General features: G+C 55.1%; 1 protein-coding gene across 4 annotated transcripts in view; it reads left to right on the forward strand.

Annotated features, from left to right (window-relative positions):
• Positions 1 to 16,700, forward strand: part of CCDC18 (coiled-coil domain containing 18) — a 2,185,916-nt gene that overhangs the window by 1,985,361 nt on the left and 183,855 nt on the right. The gene's annotated exons all lie outside the window — the stretch shown is intronic.

The following is a 16,700-nucleotide window of genomic DNA, read 5'->3' on the forward strand; positions in this document are numbered from 1 at the left end:
GCCATCTTCAGATTTTTACCGCACGTTCATGTGTTGGGATCCTCGTGCTATTGCTCTCGAGCGTTAGTGCTATTTTTTCGCGCTTTTTACAAAAAACTTCGATTCTTTCGGTCAAAAGAGCCTCAAGCTCCACCGATCCTACATCCGATCAATGGGGACCCGTGTCGGATTCATCTGTGCCCCTCAAGGGTGAAGATTTCATCGAGCTACACTTCGGAGGACTCCAGAAGCTTCTCAGGCCCGGTCTCGGAGATGGCCCAGGAGAAGGGAAGCTCGACGCCCGGAAAGCTGTTCAGGGTCTGCCCTGGATGCCAGCTGCAGAACGTCTTCAAGGAGGACGAACACTCTTTCTGCCTTTACTGCCTTCATGAGGACAAGACGCACGTGGAGAAGGACTGTGCGTTTTGCGGCAACATGTCGGAACGGACCATGAAGGACCGCCATCAACGTCTCGCCAACTGGCTGGAGGGTAAGAGCCCGTCTGGCGAGAAGAAGAAGAAATCCGAGCGGTCTTCTAAGACCTTGAGGGCGCCCCGGCGACGGGGGCCCAACATAAGGCCAAGCACCGCGAGTCCGCTGGCACCGGGAGCGCCGAACGGTCGGGCTCTACGGGCGCCAGGCAGGGCGCACCCTCCCCGGCACCATCAACCACGAGCCAACGCTCTGGGTCGGGTAAGAGGAAGGCCGAGCACCCGGCGAAGCTCCTGGAGAGGCCCCGGTCGAGCTCTAAGGCAGAGGAGGAGCGTGGCAGTGCCCCCTCCCTCAAGGATAAGGCGGTGAGCGCACCTAAGGTGGTGAAGGCCTTGATCCATCCGACCAAGCCCTCTATCGAAACGGTCGCGGCGGCCCTGGCTCAGCCTGTGGTGGCTGCACCAGTGGTGGCGACCTCAGGGCCCAGAATCTCCCTGCCTCCTCGGAGGGAGTCTTCCTTTGTGCCCATCGATAGGACCCCCGTGAAACCCTCCGTGGGGAAGAAGAAGGGGGGGCAGGGCGTCGTCGTAGATTCGGCCTCAACCTCAGAAGAGGAGCTGATCGAGGTCTTAAGCCACGGCCTAGGCGTGGAAGAAGGCCAGCCCGTCGGAATGGACCCCGACGCAGGTGACGACGACGACATCGTCGAGGATACCGACGGGGCCCCTGCTCGCCCGTCGGATTCCCCTCTGCCAGCGCCGCAAGACAACTCGGCGGCCATTTTGTTGGCCATACAGTCCTTATGCTCCGAGATAAGGACGAGGCTACCGTTACCGACGGAGGAACCTCTCCCGTCGGGGATCCAGAACCGGGACCTTCTGGTGTTCCCCCTACCAAGAAAAGAAGGATCCTTCCACCACCTCCTTTTCAACCGTCGCGCCCCTTCCAGCCCTCCTCCCCGTCCACCCGAGGGGTTGATACGGGGACTGACACGGCAGCGACGGGTACGGACGACGAGGCATACGACGAGGATTTTCCGTCGTCGCCTCCCACCAGGGCCTCTCCGCCCGACGAGATCGGATCTTTCCACTCCATGATCTCCAGGGCTTCCGAGCTTTTCCAACTCTGCCCTGAGGAGAAGAAAAAGGAAGGCTTCCTTTATCAGCGGCGCGAGGCCAAGAGGAAGACGGTCCTCGCAGTGCCTCTGTTGGACGACATTTGGGATGAGGGCCTTTCCCTCCTCAAGAACCCTTCCACGACGCCAGCTAGAAGAGACCGGTACGAGAAAAAGTACCGGGTCCCGGACACGGCCCCCCTATGCCTCCGGGCGCAGCCTACCCCGGACTCCGTCGTCTCCGCGGCAGCCAGGAAGAAAGCGGGGGGGGGGTGCGGCCTCCACATCGACTTCCCCGCCGGACGGCGAGGGAAAGAAATTGGATACTATGGGGCGTAGAGTCATCTCGTCGGCAGCGACGACGATTAAAGCGGCCAACGCCTTGGCTATCGTGGCCCGCTACGACAGGGAGCTCTGGTACAAGATGGCTCCCCTGCTGGATTTTCTGCCGGACGACAAGAGGGCGGAGGCCCTTGAGATCCTGCAGGAAGGTGAGGTGGCCTCGGACCACGCCATCACCGTGGCGACGGACATCGCCGACACTGGGTTCCGCCAGCTGGGCAACGGCGTTTGCCTTCGATGTCGTGGATGGCTCAAAGCTACGGACTTCCGGCAGGACGTCCAGACCAGAGTCCTGGACATGCCCTTCGACGGGAACAACCTGTTTGGGAAGACAGTGGACGATTCCCTTCAGGCCATCAAGGCGGATACGGAGACGGCCCGGGCCCTTGGAGTCCTGCAACGACGGACGCCCTTTCGGAGCGGCAGAGGCAAGGGCACCTCCAAAGGTTCCGGCGGCGGTTTCGCTTCCTACCGTCAAGCGGCCCGCTCGTCGTCGCAAGAGGCCTACAGAGGACGAGGCAAGTCTAGCGGACCCCGCCGTCGTCACCAAGGAGGTCAAGGCGGCAAGGCCGCGTCCAAGCAGGATTGAACCGGCCGTGGGGTCGGGCCCCCACCGAAGCACCCCGGTGGGAGGCCGGCTGGCGGGCTTCGTCAGCGTGTGGGAGTCCATCTCCACCGACCGTTGGGTGCTGGACGCCCTGGCCCGGGGCCACGCGCTCGAGTTTCAAAGAAGGTGCCCGCGCGTCCCCCCCGTGGCCAGGAAAGAACTTCACGTCCCTCAACTTCTCCTGGAGGTAAAGGCGATGCTCAGAAAGGGCGCCATCGAACTCGTCCCAAAGAGGCTTCGGGGCTCCGGAGTCTACTCGAGATACTTCCTCGTGAAGAAGAAGACGGGAGGATGGCGCCCCATCCTAGACCTGCGACGTCTGAACAAGTTCATCAAGGCGCAGAAGTTCCGGATGGTCACCCTCCAGCACGTCCTGGGTCAGCTGGAGGAAGGAGACTTCCTATCGTCGTTGGATTTGGAGGATGCCTACTTCCACATTCCCATCCTAAAGGGGCACCGCAAATTCCTCAGATTCGTGGTCCAAGGGCGTCATTACCAGTTCAAAGCCCTTCCCTTCGGACTACGGTCGGCACCCAGGGTATTCACCAAGTGCCTTGCACCGGTGGCGGCGCAGCTGCGCCGCGAGGGGATTCACGTCTACCCCTACCTGGACGACTGGCTCATCCGCGCCAAGACGAGGGAGCTCGCCGTGGTCCACACGGCAAGGACCGTCCAACTCCTCACGGACCTGGGATTCTCCGTGAACTACGCCAAATCCCACCTGGTGCCCGCGCAAGTCGCACTGTTTCTGGGAGCGAGGCTCGACACAGTGTCCCTTCTGGCCTCCCCGTCGGAGGAGAGGACCAGGACCATCTTGGGCAAGGTGCAACGGATGTTGGTGGCCGACGCGGCCAAAGTGAGGTCCATCAAGTCCCTCCTCGGGATGATGTCTTCCTGCATCTACCTCATTCCCATGTGCAGGCTCCGGATGCGCCCGTTGCAAGAATTCCTGGATGCGCGCTGGATCCAGACGACGGGCAGCTTCGAGGAAAGGATCAAGCTCGACGAGAGTTTCCGACGAGCGATACGGTGGTGGGGCACCCGCGCGCATCTGACGGCGGGCATGGACTTCCAGACCCCAGCCCACCAGGAGACTGTGACCACGGATGCCTCCCTGGAAGGGTGGGGAGCGCACACCGAAAATCTGCACGCAAGGGGACTCTGGCTCCCGACGGAGAAGTCCCTACATATCAACGTCCTGGAGCTCCGTGCAGTGTTTTGGGCCCTCAGGTCCTTCCTTCCGTCCCTCAAGGGCAAGGTGGTGAGGATCTTCACCGACAACACCACCACCATGTTTTACATCAGGAAACAGGGCGGAACCAGGTCCCCAGCGCTGTCCAAGGAGGCGCAGGACCTGTGGCATTGGGCCGTCGCCCAAGGGATTTTTCTGGTGCCGTTTCATCTGGCAGGGATAAAAAACACCATCGCCGACTCACTCAGCAGGGAGCTGCGCTCGTGCCAGGAGTGGGAACTACGGCAGGATCTGGTGGATCGCCTCTTCCGACGGTGGGGCACACCCCAGATCGACCTGTTCGCGACGGCGACGAACACCAAGTGCCGGAGGTTCGCCAGCAGGTTTCCCCAGACGAGGAGCATGGGCGATGCTTTCTCGTTCCCCTGGGAGGGCCTGTTCCTCTACGCGTTCCCTCCCTTGCCTCTGCTAATCCGGCTCGTCAACCAGCTCAAGAGGTCACGGTGCAGGATGATCCTCGTCGCACCTGCGTGGCCGAGGCAGATATGGTTCCCGGACCTTCTGGACTTGTCAGCGTCCCCGCCGATCAAGCTGCCGGCGGACGCGGATCTACTCTCCAGGGAAGGAGGCGCCATCCTCCACCACGACCCGAAGTCGCTGAACTTGCAGGCCTGGCTCCTGCAGCGCTAGAGTTTGGAGGATACGACATACCGGCCGATTGCAGAGAGGTTCTTGCAAAGGCCAGGGCGTCCTCGACTCTTAAATGCTACGGACACAAATGGAAGAGGTTCTCTATCTGGTGCCACGCACAGGAGATTAACCCTCTATGGATTACGGCTCCCCAAGTACTGCCGTACCTGCTGACGCTGGCCAAAGCTGGTCTGGCACACGCGTCCATCAAGATTCATCTTGCTGCGATCTCCCGATACACCAGAACCACGGGCCGGACGTCCTTGTGGTCTCATCGTCTGGTGAAAGAGTTCATGAAGGGACTGTTCAGATCGTTCCCGCCGGTGAAGGCTCCGGCCCCGGCGTGGGAGCTCAACGTGGTGCTGACCAAGCTCATGGGACCTCCGTTCGAGCCTCTGCACTCGGCCCCGTTGAAGTTTCTATCGTGGAAAACAGCTTTTCTTGTGGCCATCACCTCCGCACGACGAGTGGGAGAGATCCAGGCCCTTTCCTGCAAGACCCGTACTTGACTTTCCACGACACGAGGGTAGTGCTCAGGACGCACCCCTCCTTCATGCCCAAGGTACCGTCGGATTTCCATCTCAACGAACCCTTGGTGTTACCTGTGTTCTTCCCGTCGCCTTCGTCGCCGGCTGAGAGGACTTTGCACTCGCTGGATGTAGCTAGAGCGCTGAAGTTCTACGTGGACCGCACGAAGGGTTTTCGGAAGACGTCACAACTCTTTGTGAACTTTGGACCTGTCAATCAGGGGAAGGCTCTCTCGAAGGCTTCCATCTCCAGATGGCTCTCCGGCTGTATCATGTGCTGTCACCGGTTGGCAAACCGACCGCTGCCTGGCCGTCCGAGAGCCCATTCCACCAGAGCGATCGCAGCTACCACGGCGTTCCTATCTGGTGTGCCCCTGCTGGACATATGCAGGGCTGCTACGTGGAGGTCGACGCACACCTTCACGAAATTCTACTGCGTCGACCGGGATTCCAGGGAGGAGTCCAGGGTCGGCCAAGCAGTGCTGCGCAACCTGTTCGCCTGAGGTGAGCCTGGTGAGGAGGTAAGATGCTTAATGTTGAGTTGATGTGATGCTTAATGTTGAGCCTTTGCCACCTCCCGTGGTTGTGCATGTGTGTACTGCTATGTATTCTTTATTCATGAGCATGTGAATCCATGCCAGACCCCATGCTGGAGAAGGAACAAGTTACTTACCTGTAACTGTTGTTCTCCAGCATGGGTCTGGCATGGATTCACATGCGAACCCTCCCGCCTACCCCTCTGCGGCTCTTCACTTGGTCATACTGCCACTTCACGTGCTTCCAAATCTGAAGATGGCTGCCAGAGGCGGTGCTTAGGTAGAGGGCAGTCATTGGCTGTGGTCAGTATGACGCAGAGACCAGTGATTGGTTATTACTACGAAAGACAGATCAGAAACGAAACTGATACTGGTTTTTTCTTTACCGAGGATTCCCAGCCTGACGACGGGGAATATTCATGAGCATGTGAATCCATGCCAGACCCATGCTGGAGAACAACAGTTACAGGTAAGTAACTTGTTCCTTCTTCAAGATTCAAAGTACGAGAATTGGCCTAGATTTTGGCTGATCTATGTCAAGTGCAGCCTGAAATATCTGGCATGGTCATGATGGGTTAAGGTAGAATGCCGTCCTCAAATGTCCCAATAAAGTGCTAAGTAATCCACCATTTTAGGTGTACATGATGGAACACTTAAATCCCTAGCAGACCGTAACTCTGCAATCTGCCTCTCAGCACTTGTAAACATCTGAAAGTAAATCTTGCACATTTCTTCCCTCCTGCTTCCCCATACTCAAGACTACACTATGCACTTCTACTATTTACTCACCTCCTCTGAGCTCTATGCATACTGTTCTCCTGTTGCTTCTCTGTACTCCTTCCTGTACACCTTTCTCTCTCTAAGCCTTTCCCTGTTGAAAAATGCAAAGGCAAAAAACCCACCCCCTCTGACTTAATGTACCTTCCTTGCCTCTGGTTGTCCCTTCTTCTCTTCCTCTCAATGTATCCCTCTTATTCTTGAGCTCTGGAACACCCTATCTCTTTCTAAAAAGATGTTTCCCACACAACCCTTAGATTCCCACACACTTCAGGTTGGAGTGCTAGCAATCATTGAGACTTGCATTACTTCCCATGACACAGCCATGCAAACTTCTCTCATTTCAGACACCACTACCTTACTTGTCATTGACATTTGTAATCTCAATCGAGACATAATATGCCCATTTCCCCGCTACAAACAGATACATATTGCTCTGAGCGCACATATTCTCTCTGTTGCCTCCCACCTTGCTTTTACAAATAATGAAGCTAAAACAATTGGCCTCCATCTTGGAATGGGGATTTCAGCCACTGTTTCAGACAGTATATGACAAAGTATTTTTTGTATCCATTAACTAATTCCTTGACTCCATGTGCACCGTTTAAGTGGTGTTGGATTTGACTTCTTTTTTTTAAAGTGGCTCCTGATTCTCTTTAAGTATCTGCATTGTTTTAAACATTTTGTTGTCAAACGCTACAGTACACATCCTGTTAGTTCATCTGTGACTGCTGTAACGAATCGTGGGATTCAGTCACTTCTCCCAAGGTGGGATCCCTACCCTGTGAAGCTAGGGAGGGGGGCTTTCTATGCAACATTCCCCCTAGGGGTGGTGGTAAGCAGGACCTCAAAGAGCGCTCCCACACCTCTTGGGGATAAGGACTCCCTTTCTGATGAGGAACTCCCTTTTCAGCATCCTCAAGAACTCAGTCCAACCCTATCAGTTGAAAGACAACCAGACTCCTCTTTTATATATGCTGATGTAATATAATTACAGACGATGAGTACCTGCCTGGTACTGTGAAGAGTAAGAACATAGGAGTGATAAAGAATGTCTGTCTGTTAACCACTGATACGAAGAAACCTAACGGAGTTATGAAGAGCGTAGCTCGAACACAAAGGAAGGACTTTGCTGAGAAACTGGGGAAGCCCCATCATTGTGTAATAAAAGTGGGAGGAACAAGAGAATGTCATAACGGGAGTTACAAACCAGCTGGAGAAGGGAAACTGGTGCCTCTGGACAACTTTGCTTTACCTGGCTACAGGCAGCGTGCAAGAGAAAGTGGGTGAGGAGAAGCCCCAACATGAATGTGCTTATGGTAAAACACACTGAAGACGGACATGAGAAAGTCTGTCTGCCGAGGGGCGAACTACGTGGTGACGTGGGAGGACCGAGAGACACAAACCCTCTTCTGACTGATACCATGAACCAACACAGAGGTGTGTCCAATGAAGTAGAGTGAACGGACAGTAGAGCTGTCCTGACAGAAGACCAAAGAGAAACAATGCTGACCTGGTGATGCAGCCACAGTACGACAAAGATCAGTGGGAGAGCGGGAGACATAGGGGACAGCGCATGTATGACGAGTGTATACAAATACAGGGAAAGCACGAATATAACGATTAGAGTGTGCCTACTCCCCCAGTGAGGAACAAATCATTAAAAAGGCTAATGAATGACAAAACCATAAGACCAATGAGAATCATTCAGGTACTCATCCCAGTGAATGGCAACACCAGAAGAAGAACAAGAGTCAAACTCAGTCTACTTGTTTCAATGAAAAGATAGAAAACAAGAATAGTCCTGAGAATAGATTGGTTCATCATAAAGTAGAAATAAACTGATGTGAAGAACAACACATATTCAGAGACTCAGTACAACTACCATATTGGAAGACCAGAGACGATTCATAATTATACTGATTGTTGGGTACAGCACACAGATGCCAAAGGAAAAACCTCAAACGAGTATGGTTGCCACAGAGGATCATAATTTTTGCCAAATCGGTTAATAGCTTACAAAGGGTTGTATGTGGTTTACTTGTGGCCGACCACGTTGAGTGGACAAGCTGTTTTGTTGGATGTGGCAATCATTCCATTTTTGAAATTCTGTAAACTTGATGTATGAAATAATAATTGTACTATAAACAGCTAGACTAATGTTAAAGGTATTGTGAATGTATTGCAATGTTGTTTTATGAATGTGTTTTTAGGATTATGAATTGGGTAAGTATATTGTTATATGAAATCGTGTATTTAGGTCTATAAACTGGGAAATAGAGGAATTGTAAAGGTTTGACATTTTATTTAAACCAAATGCAATAAAATATCAATCAATCAATAAAGATTGAGAGACACTGGGTATGAATTCATTCAAGAATCAATGAAACCCAAGGAAGGAGTTTGAGGAACCAATGCAACCAATATAAAAGGTTCTGGATAAGCCCCTTAAAACAACTGAATGTCTTGGTGTGAGAGGTAGCAAAAGGCTATCTGAAAATCCTGTTTGAGGAGGGCTTTTCTGAAAAGCAACCCAGGAGAAGGGAGTCCTTCTGCTCTTTAGTTGTGTGGTGTTATTGGTAGGGTCAGCCTAGGATAGCTTTGGACAGAGGACTGACTTTTGCTGTGGACCTCACCATTGATGACGAGTACCCTAGGTTCATTGTGTTAGGTAGAGAAACCCATAGAATAGGGAAAGCTAGGCATTTTCTTTCAATAAACCTTTTGAAAATGGCACATGTTAGTAGGTCCCGTCCTTCTGATCTACCACACTGCACTGTTGCTTACCATTTGTGAATGACTGCAGGATCGTTATTCACAAACGGTGGAAGCTGTTACGTTGTTTTCTGGGGTATTTATTGCATTGAGGTACTCCTATGTCCCGTTTCCTCCATACTGTATGGGTGTCAATCGCTCGGGACGGGAAACGAAAAAGATTTTACCTGAAAAATCCTCTTTCCTTTTAAATTTAGATGTGCCCGGGGGTTTGGCCCTGGGAGCATGCACTCCTCTGATGCCGCCCAGCTGCGCCACTCCCCAGTCCTGTTTTCCAAGTCGACAGGAATGGACTGCTTTCACCAGTGCTCCTGGGTTAGGCCTCCGGCCTTGTAATTCCATACGCTCTTCCCTGGAAGAAGTTATTTTCTTTTTCTTTTTTCTCTTCCAAGGTACTGCTCTGTCCTCTGGTGCCACGCTCCTCCACGGCACATGTCAACGACGGCAGGTTTCAGTAGGTGTCCAGCCTGCGATGGTCCCTTCCCGACATCGACCCTCATGCACTCTGAAGAATCGGCTCGCCAGGTGGAGGGAGCTCTTCGAAAGATCACCTCCTGAGTACCTTAAAGCATATGTGAGAAGGAAGACCAGGCCCAAGGTAGGTGCCCTGTTCTCCTCTGCACCCCGTAAGGTGACTCCTTCTCCAGGCAGCGCCCAAGCAGGAGGAACCTTTCAGGTTAAAAAACCAGCAAGGGGACCGAGACTACCGGCCTGCGGGCCGAGGGGTCGCAAGAGCCTACCGGTCGTACCACTGAGGGGCCACAAGGCTCTATTACCGGATCCCGACCGGAGGGGTTTCGTCCTAGTACCGGACACATGACTGAGGGGGCGCCTGTATGCAGCACTGTCAGCACCATGGCCGAGGGCACTCCGTCGATCAGGTCTCTACCCGAGTTGCAGGGAAGGTCGCAACGTTTGCTATTCCATGTGCAGGTAGAGACCGGACCCAGCTCAGCAATCGCCACACCTCAGGCACATGGCGCAGGGCAAGGCAAAATGGCCGCTGGAAGTTAGCCCTCGCAGCTTGGTTCCTGAACAGGTTACCCTGAAGCATCTGCACCTGGCTATCATACAGGGGCTAGAAGCAACTCTACCAGGAGCCAGTACAAAAGCAAGTGGACCAGGTTCTGTCACTGGGCAGAATCAAACCAAATTGACACATTGACATGCTCGTTGGACGACGTTCCATCCTTCTCAGCGCACCTGGCTCATTCAGGTGTATAGGTAGACACATGCTGCACCTATCTGGCAGCCATAAGGGCCTACAAGAACTCAGGCGATGACAGTTTTTCATCATCAAATCCGGTGGTTAAGATACACCTGGCGCGTCTGACCAGATTGTATCCGCCTATCAAAAGACCACACCCGGTCTGGGACCTTAATGTGGTGCTGGGCGCCCTAGCGCATAAACCATTTGAACCCATGACGTCCACGGACATCAGGCTAGTTACCATCAAGACAGCCCTGCTGGTGGGCCTTACCTGTAATTCAGGCCCTGGTTGCTTCAGAGCCATCAACTACATTTCACACGGACAAGGTATTGCTTAAAACAAACCCTGCATTTCTTCCTGAGGTCGTCTCCTCCTTTCGCCTACGTGCCAGATTGAAGGAACGTGGATACCCTCCTTTAGTTATTCGAAGAGCTCAAAAAGAGCGTGAAATGCCAATAGGCAGATGTGTCTCACCAGACAAGTCACACATAAAGTGGAAAAAATCACATGCGTAACTTATTTATCCCCCATAAGCCATCAGTTGAGAAGAAACATTCTCCAAAATTTGAGCAGTTAACACACTGATGATTTTAACATCAACACACCTTGTTTGCCTTCAAAAGAAGACATAACTTGAAAGACAAACTCGTACATACGTTTGAGGAACCAAAAGTGAGAAAATTGACCCAACCGACTTTATGGGCCTTACCCCCAATGACGGCCACTTTAAATGCAGCAAATGTTCCGTATGTGCTCTGACCAAAGACATGAAAGTTGTGGACCTAAACGGCCTTTCATGGAAACTAGATTCTTTTACCAATTGCCTTACAAAATGGGCAATTTACGAGATAAAATGCCCCTGTGACCTACTGTTTATAGGAAAAACAAAAAGAGAAATCCAGCAAAAGATTTGCAAGTACTGCTCATGCATTTAAAACCAAATTGCAGACAAACCGCTAGTAGCCCATTTGAAGGAGGTAGAACATAAACACACTGAGTTACTATGGTACATTATTCAAACAGTGAAATGCCCAGTGGCGATGGAGATCTCCTATTGAGGAAACTTGAACAGAAATGCATTTTTAGATTAGACATGGGAATAAACGGCCTGAACATTGCCATTGAATGGAATCTATTTATACATTAAGTATACATAATTATATGTGCTTTTTGATTAATTGAGGATTTGTTTTCCACTTCATCTCTGCGCCAATATTGGGGCTCAGTATCAGTTTCGTTTCTGATCTGTCTTTCGTAGTAATAACCAATCACTGGTCTCTGCGTCATACTGACCACAGCCAATGACTGCCCTCTACCTAAGCACCGCCTCTGGCAGCCATCTTCAGATTTGGAAGCACGTGAAGTGGCAGTATGACCAAGTGAAGAGCCGCAGAGGGGTAGGCGGGAGGGTTCGCATGTGAATCCATGCCAGACCCATGCTGGAGAACAACAGTTACAGGTAAGTAACTTGTTCCTTCTCCAGCATGGGGTCTGGCATGGATTCACATGCTCATGAATAAAGAATACATAGCAGTACACACATGCACAACCACGGGAGGTGGCAAAGGCTCAACATTAAGCATCACATAAACTCAACATTAAGCATCTTACCTCCTCACCAGGCTCACCTCAGGCGAACAGGTTGCGCAGCACTGCTTGGCCGACCCTGGACTCCTCCCTGGAATCCCGGTCGACGCAGTAGAATTTCGTGAAGGTGTGCGTCGACCTCCACGTAGCAGCCCTGCATATGTCCAGCAGGGGCACACCAGATAGGAACGCCGTGGTAGCTGCGATCGCTCTGGTGGAATGGGCTCTCGGACGGCCAGGCAGCGGTCGGTTTGCCAACCGATGACAGTACATGATACAGCCGGAGAGCCATCTGGAAATGGAAGCCTTCGAGAGAGCCTTCCCCTGATTGACAGGTCCAAAGTTCACAAAGAGTTGTGACGTCTTCCGAAAACACTTCGTGCGGTCTACGTAGAACTTCAGCGCTCTAGCCACATCCAGCGAGTGCAAAGTCCTCTCAGCCGGCGACGAAGGCGACGGGAAGAACACAGGCAACACCAAGGGTTCGTTGAGATGGAAGTCCGACGGCACCTTGGGCATGAAGGAGGGGTGCGTCCTGAGCACTACCCTCGTGTTGTGGAAAGTCAAGTACGGGGCCTTGCAGGAAAGGGCCTGGATCTCTCCCACTCGTCGTGCGGAGGTGATGGCCACAAGAAAAGCTGTTTTCCACGATAGAAACTTCAACGGGGCCGAGTGCAGAGGATCGAACGGAGGTCCCATGAGCTTGGTCAGCACCACGTTGAGCTCCCACGCCGGGGCCGGGGCCTTCACCGGCGGGAACGATCTGAACAGTCCCTTCATGAACTCTTTCACCAGACGATGAGACCACAAGGACGTCCGCCCCGTGGTTCTGGTGTATCGGGAGATCGCAGCAAGATGAATCTTGATGGACGCGTGTGCCAGACCAGCTTTGGCCAGCGTCAGCAGGTACGGCAGTACTTGGGGAGCCCTAATCCGTAGAGGGTTAATCTTCTGTGCGTGGCACCAGACAGAGAACCTCTTCCATTTGTGTCCGTAGCATTTAAGAGTCGAGGACGCCCTGGCCTTTGCAAGAACCTCTCTGCAATCGGCCGGTATGTCGTATCCTCCAAACTCTAGCGCTGCAGGAGCCAGGCCTGCAAGTTCAGCGACTTCGGGTCGTGGTGGAGGATGGCGCCTCCTTCCCTGGAGAGTAGATCCGCGTCCGCCGGCAGCTTGATCGGCGGGGACGCTGACAAGTCCAGAAGGTCCGGGAACCATATCTGCCTCGGCCACGCAGGTGCGACGAGGATCATCCTGCACTGTGACCTCTTGAGCTGGTTGACGAGCCGGATTAGCAGAGGCAAGGGAGGGAACGCGTAGAGGAACAGGCCCTCCCAGGGGAACGAGAAAGCATCGCCCATGCTCCTCGTCTGGGGAAACCTGCTGGCGAACCTCCGGCACTTGGTGTTCGTTGCCGTCGCGAACAGGTCGATCTGGGGTGTGCCCCACCGTCGGAAGAGGCGATCCACCAGATCCTGCCGTAGTTCCCACTCGTGGCACGAGCGCAGCTCCCTGCTGAGTGAGTCGGCGATGGTGTTTTTTATCCCTGCCAGATGAAACGGCACCAGAAAAATCCCTTGGGCGACGGCCCAATGCCACAGGTCCTGCGCCTCCTTGGACAGCGCTGGGGACCTGGTTCCGCCCTGTTTCCTGATGTAAAACATGGTGGTGGTGTTGTCGGTGAAGATCCTCACCACCTTGCCCTTGAGGGACGGAAGGAAGGACCTGAGGGCCCAAAACACTGCACGGAGCTCCAGGACGTTGATATGCAGGGACTTCTCCGTCGGGAGCCAGAGTCCCCTTGCGTGCAGATTTTCGGTGTGCGCTCCCCACCCTTCCAGGGAGGCATCCGTGGTCACAGTCTCCTGGTGGGCTGGGGTCTGGAAGTCCATGCCCGCCGTCAGATGCGCGCGGGTGCCCCACCACCGTATCGCTCGTCGGAAACTCTCGTCGAGCTTGATCCTTTCCTCGAAGCTGCCCGTCGTCTGGATCCAGCGCGCATCCAGGAATTCTTGCAACGGGCGCATCCGGAGCCTGCACATGGGAATGAGGTAGATGCAGGAAGACATCATCCCGAGGAGGGACTTGATGGACCTCACCTTGGCCGCGTCGGCCACCAACATCCGTTGCACCTTGCCCAAGATGGTCCTGGTCCTCTCCTCCGACGGGGAGGCCAGAAGGGACACTGTGTCGAGCCTCGCTCCCAGAAACAGTGCGACTTGCGCGGGCACCAGGTGGGATTTGGCGTAGTTCACTGAGAATCCCAGGTCCGTGAGGAGTTGGACGGTCCTTGCCGTGTGGACCACGGCGAGCTCCCTCGTCTTGGCGCGGATGAGCCAGTCGTCCAGGTAGGGTTAGACGTGAATCCCCTCGCGGCGCAGCTGCGCCGCCACCGGTGCGAGGCACTTGGTGAATACCCTGGGTGCCGACCGTAGTCCGAAGGGAAGGGCTTTGAACTGGTAATGACGCCCTTGGACCACGAATCTGAGGAATTTTCGGTGCCCCTTTAGGATGGGAATGTGGAAGTAGGCATCCTCCAAATCCAACGACGATAGGAAGTCTCCTTCCTCCAGCTGACCCAGGACGTGCTGGAGGGTGACCATCCGGAACTTCTGCGCCTTGATGAACTTGTTCAGACGTCGCAGGTCTAGGATGGGGCGCCATCCTCCCGTCTTCTTCTTCACGAGGAAGTATCGCGAGTAGACTCCGGAGCCCCGAAGCCTCTTTGGGACGAGTTCGATGGCGCCCTTTCTGAGCATCGCCTTTACCTCCAGGAGAAGTTGAGGGACGTGAAGTTCTTTCCTGGCCACGGGGGGGACGCGCGGGCACCTTCTTTGAAACTCGAGCGCGTGGCCCCGGGCCAGGGCGTCCAGCACCCAACGGTCGGTGGAGATGGACTCCCACACGCTGACGAAGCCCGCCAGCCGGCCTCCCACCGGGGTGCTTCGGTGGGGGCCCGACCCCACGGCCGGTTCAATCCTGCTTGGACGCGGCCTTGCCGCCTTGACCTCCTTGGCGACGACGGCGGGGTCCGCTAGACTTGCCTCGTCCTCTGTAGGCCTCTTGCGACGACGAGCGGGCCGCTTGACGGTAGGAAGCGAAACCGCCGCCGGAACCTTTGGAGGCGCCCTTGCCTCCGCCGCTCCGAAAGGGCGTTCGTCGTTGCTGCAGGACTCCAAGGGCCCTGGCCGTCTCAGTATCCGCCTTGATGGCCTGAAGGGAATTGTCCACTGTCTTCCCAAACAGGTTGTTCCCGTCGAAGGGCATGTCCAGGACTCTGGTCTGGACGTCCTGCCGAAAGTCTGTAGCTTTGAGCCATCCACGACGTCGAAGGCAAACGCCGTTGCCCAGCTGGCGGAACCCAGTGTCGGCGATGTCCGTCGCCACGGTGATGGCGTGGTCCGACGCCACCTCACCCTTCTGCAGGATCTCAAGGGCCTCCGCCCTCTTGTCGTCCGGCAGAAAATCCAGCAGGGGAGCTATCTTGTACCAGAGCTCCCTGTCGTAGCAGGCCACGATAGCCAAGGCGTTGGCCGCATTAATCGTCGTCGCTGCCGACGAGATGACTCTACGTCCCATAGCATCCAATTTCTTTCCCTCGCCGTCCGGCGGGGAAGTTGATGTGGAGGCCGCACCCCCCCCGCTTTCTTCCTGGCTGCCGCAGAGACGACGGAGTCCGGGGTAGGCTGCGCCCGGAGGCATAGGGGGGCCGTGTCCGGGACCCGGTACTTTTTCTCGTACCGGTCTCTTCTAGCTGGCGTCGTGGAAGGGTTCTTGAGGAGGGAAAGGCCCTCATCCCAAATGTCGTCCAACAGAGGCACTGCGAGGACCGTCTTCCTCTTGGCCTCGCGCCGCTGATAAAGGAAGCCTTCCTTTTTCTTCTCCTCAGGGCAGAGTTGGAAAAGCTCGGAAGCCCTGGAGATCATGGAGTGGAAAGATCCGATCTCGTCGGGCGGAGAAGCCCTGGTGGGAGGCGACGACGGAAAATCCTCGTCGTATGCCTCGTCGTCCGTACCCGTCGCTGCCGTGTCAGTCCCCGTATCATCCCCTCGGGTGGACGGGGAGGAGGGCTGGACGGGGCGCGACGGTTGAAAAGGAGGTGGTGGATGGATCCTTCTTTTCTTGGTAGGGGGAACACCAGAAGGTCCCGGTTCTGGATCCCCCGACGGGAGAGGTTCCTCCGTCGGTAACGGTAGCCTCGTCCTTATCTCGGAGCATAAGGACTGTATGGCCAACAAAATGGCCGCCGAGTTGTCTTGCGGCGCTGGCAGAGGGGAATCCGACGGGCGAGCAGGGGCCCCGTCGGTATCCTCGACGATGTCGTCGTCGTCACCTGCGTCGGGGTCCATTCCGGCGGGCTGGCCTTCTTCCACGCCTAGGCCGTGGCTTAAGACCTCGATCAGCTCCTCTTCTGAGGTTGAGGCCGAATCTACGACGACGCCCTGCCCCCCCTTCTTCTTCCCCACGGAGGGTTTCACGGGGGTCCTATCGATGGGCACAAAGGAAGACTCCCTCCGCGGAGGCAGGGAGATTCTGGGCCCTGAGGTCGCCACCACTGGTGTAGCCACCACAGGCTGAGCCAGGGCCGCCGCGACCGTTTCGATAGAGGGCTTGGTCGGATGGATCAAGGCCTTCACCACCTTAGGTGCGCTCACCGCCTTATCCTTGAGGGAGGGGGCACTGCCACGCTCCTCCTCTGCCTTAGAGCTCGACCGGGGCCTCTCCAGGAGCTTCGCCGGGTGCTCGGCCTTCCTCTTACCCGACCCAGAGCGTTGGCTCGTGGTTGATGGTGCCGGGGAGGGTGCGCCCTGCCTGGCGCCCGTAGAGCCCGACCGTTCGGCGCTCCCGGTGCCAGCGGACTCGCGGTGCTTGGCCTTATGTTGGGCCCCCGTCGCCGGGGCGCCCTCAAAGGTCTTAGAAGACCGCTTGGA

Source organism: Ambystoma mexicanum, chromosome 1q (assembly GCF_040938575.1).
Source record: "Ambystoma mexicanum isolate Mex_15411 chromosome 1q, UKY_AmexF1_1, whole genome shotgun sequence".
Classification (NCBI taxonomy): domain Eukaryota; kingdom Metazoa; phylum Chordata; class Amphibia; order Caudata; family Ambystomatidae; genus Ambystoma; species Ambystoma mexicanum.